At 46.8% G+C, this 3,475-nt stretch overlaps 1 pseudogene; it reads left to right on the top strand.

The window, feature by feature from the left end:
* Window positions 1–2,621: 2,621 nt before the first annotated feature.
* Window positions 2,622–3,475, top strand: part of LOC119339648 — a 2,766-nt pseudogene continuing 1,912 nt past the window's right edge.

Consider the following 3,475-nt stretch of genomic DNA (forward strand, 5'->3'; position numbering starts at 1 on the left):
TGAAAGATGGACCTCCTTTTCTTTGAGAAACACCTATAACTTTATTCATACTCATAATAATTACATGTACACTGATTTGGACCTAAGATCCAAAAAAATACAAAGTAACTCCTATGGCAAAGAATTAGAAGGAAATCTCTTGAAAACACCATCTTCGCGGTATCAATCTCTCCTCGAAAAAATAATCCAAAGACTTCGGTAAAGAGTTTGCAGTTGGACTGGAGGACGATGTTGTCACTCTTTCACCCGCACGAACATTACCAATAATGGTTTTTGAAAGCACCTTGAGTCGCCCATCCAAAAAAAGGAAGTCTTGATCGATGAACGTACTTGGGCCGGGGGTGGTCCCCAGAAGTGCAGACCGTTGAATCATGATATCTTCACCATTGTGTCGATACAAGATTTCACCTTCATAAAGAATCATACCAAGAAAAAAAGCTTGACACATCAACACAAATGCATCAGATCCAAATAATCGGGGGAGGACAGAAAACTCTCTAACCTCCTAGCACCGCCAAAAGGACAAGAGCAAATTTATTCTCATAAAACTATGATTATCACTAGACATTGACAAAGAACATAGAGGTCTTGAAGATCTGAGGTCCCCCATCTCTCAGCGCCAAGATGACAACTGGAGATGAGGGGACCTATATTTCTCGCATGGCAGCGGCAGCAACGATAAACCCTAGCGGTTTTTCCTGTGGGTTGTGTAAATGGACCTTTTTTTTGTGTGTAAATGGACCTCCTTCTTAGTGGTGTGCCACAATTTTTTGTCACTCCACCGGGGCGGGATTCAACAGGGTGTAGGCCAGGATGGGCTACACCCTTAGAAATTGGCCCAACACCAGCAAAGCCTTGAGGCTCAGCAGGCCAGCCCACTAAACATTGCACGCTGGCAGCACTCGAGGATATATATATACAGGAGCAACTAATTAACGAGCGCTCCTTCGGGAGCCTCGCAAGGATCAGCGCCACTTGGCGCGCTCACAGCCATTCGCCATGTGTCGCGCTTTAGACGCTTCCTCTGGATTTTTTTATTTTTATTTTTACGCACGCGTTTTCGGCTTTTTAAAAGTTTTTTTTTGTTTTTTTTACGTTTTGCTTTTCTACCGGGCTTCCCTAGCTTTTCGACCAACTTTTTTTCGAAAAAAATATTTTTTTTGCGCAAAAAATGCATTATTTTTCGCGAGAGGCACGGTTTTGCTTCAGCCAGAGGCACGGTTGTGCTTTCGCGAGAGGTACGGGCGTGCCTCTTTCGGAAAGGGAAAAAAACGCGTTTTATGTTTTTTTTTCTTCTTTCGCGAGAGGCGCGATTTTGCTTCCGCAAGAGGCACGGTTGTGCTTTCGCGAGAGGCACGGGCGTGCCTCTTTCGGAAAGGGAAAAACGTGTTTTCTATTTTTTTTTCTTTCGCGAGAGGCACGGTTTTGCTTCCGCCAGAGGCACGGTTGTGCTTTCGCGAGAGGCACGCGCGTGTCTCTTTCGGAAAAGGAAAAAAAAATGTGTTTTCTGTTTTTTTTCGCGAGAGGCACGGTTTTACTTCCGCCAGAGGCACGGTTGTGCTTTCGTCAGAGGCACGGGCGTGCCTCTTTCGTAAAGGTAAAAAAACCCGTGTTTCTGGTTCGGTTTTTTTGTCGGTTTTTTCGTCCGGTTTTTTGTGAAAAGAAAGGTTCGTCAAGACCTATCAACATGGGATCTAGGTTTGAAGATCTCGACGCGAGGAATCCAATGGCGAAAGCGGTTCGAGATTTGGACACACGGTTTAAGAGATAAAACATTTTGAATAAACGGATCTACGAAAAAAAAAGAAAAACTCTCAGGTTGCGACAAATGACGCACATGCAGCGCGCCACTTGTCACAACCTGGGGAGTTGGAGTGATCTCCCCAAAGATTACTCCTTAATTAGTGATTTCGTATATATACTGATCACCGATCGATCGCACGGCACCACGCGTGACTAGGACGTGAGCCCACAAATCCAATCGTACGAGTACTAGCCCTAGGCCCTGACGGCGGCGGCGCGACAGAGGACCAGCGGCCGGCCGCGGCAGTGCGACGGCAGAAGGCGCGTAACGCAGGACGTCAACCGGCAAGCGGCAGTGCGGCGCTGCAGCATCCAGCAGGAGCTAGCTCCATGCATTTCAAGACAGGTGCACTTCAGGACAGGTGCTAGCTCCATGCATTTCCTCTCTTCAATCCTCGCTTTTTGCATTGTACAAGTGGTTCGTCTCTGAATTTGGTACCTACGGATTGGCACTTTGGCAGTCTCAAGTTTGTGGTATTGAAATTTATCTACTGGCGCCTCACCCTAGTGACCTAAAATTCACAGACGAAATTCTACTATGTTTCTTCCGATTGTACCTACAGTTCTTCTGTTTTTCCTGGATGAGACCCAAAAGGCAATTTGGAGATGACATGTGTCTCAACTCGTATGAGTAGTAGGACTAGTAAAAGAGATTCCATTATGTTCACAAGGTAGGATTATTTTCCAATTGTGTCTGAGCTAATGCTCTAAGGAAAACAAATATTAACTCGGAGTCAATGGAATTTTTTTGTCATGTGAACCAAATGACATCTCCTTTTCTATCTCTATTCTTAGCATTTGCGATAGATTCCATCTCCATGTTGGATGGTTCCATTGGAGATCAGAGACGCCAGTGTGGCCGCGGCATTGGATGCGGGCCATGTACACACTACAGGCCTCAATACGGGGACAACGTTGGCTCCATCACACTTTTTCTTAGCCTCGTCGAGAGCACTAAAGAGCCCATAAAGGCACAGTTCGAGTTCAATTTCGTTAACCAGACCAACAAGCAAGAGTCGGCAAGTATCCACTACAGTGAAATATTCGAGTTCCAAACCTGTAAGTTCAAAGTCATTGAAAGAGAGGCCTTGGAGAAACACCTGAAGGAGGATAGTTTCACCATCCGTTGCGACATCGTGGTTGTAAATCCAACATGCGGCACTTCTTGATTTGTTGCGGTGCCACCGTCCAACATGCAACAGAACTTCACCGACCTTCTCATGGCCGGGCAGGGCACAAACGTTGTCTTTTGTGTGGGCGGCAAGACGTTCGCCGCCCACCGTTGTGTCCTGGCGGCCCGCTCTACTGTCTTCAGCAGTGGTGGAGCTACGTTGAAGGCTGCAAGCACTAGTAGAAAAAGGGTCAAATATGAAGCACATTAGTGCCGGTTTGTAAAAAAACCGGCACTAATGTTATCAGTAGTGCCGGTTCGTGGCTGCGATCAATAGTATCGGTTCGTGTTGAGCCTTTAGTACTGGTTCGTGGCAGGCTGGCGTCAGGCCGGGTCCCCACGAGCCCCTTTAGTACCGGTTTGTGTTACCAACCGGTACTAAAGGTCTAACCTATAGTACCGGTTCGTGCCACGAACCGGTACTAAAGGGGACAAGCCTTTAGTACCGGTTCATGCCACGAACCGGTACTAAAGGGGCCAATTTTCAAACTCTACCCCCCC

The sequence above is a fragment of the Triticum dicoccoides genome, chromosome 7B (assembly GCF_002162155.2).
Source record: "Triticum dicoccoides isolate Atlit2015 ecotype Zavitan chromosome 7B, WEW_v2.0, whole genome shotgun sequence".
Classification (NCBI taxonomy): Eukaryota; Viridiplantae; Streptophyta; class Magnoliopsida; order Poales; family Poaceae; genus Triticum; species Triticum dicoccoides.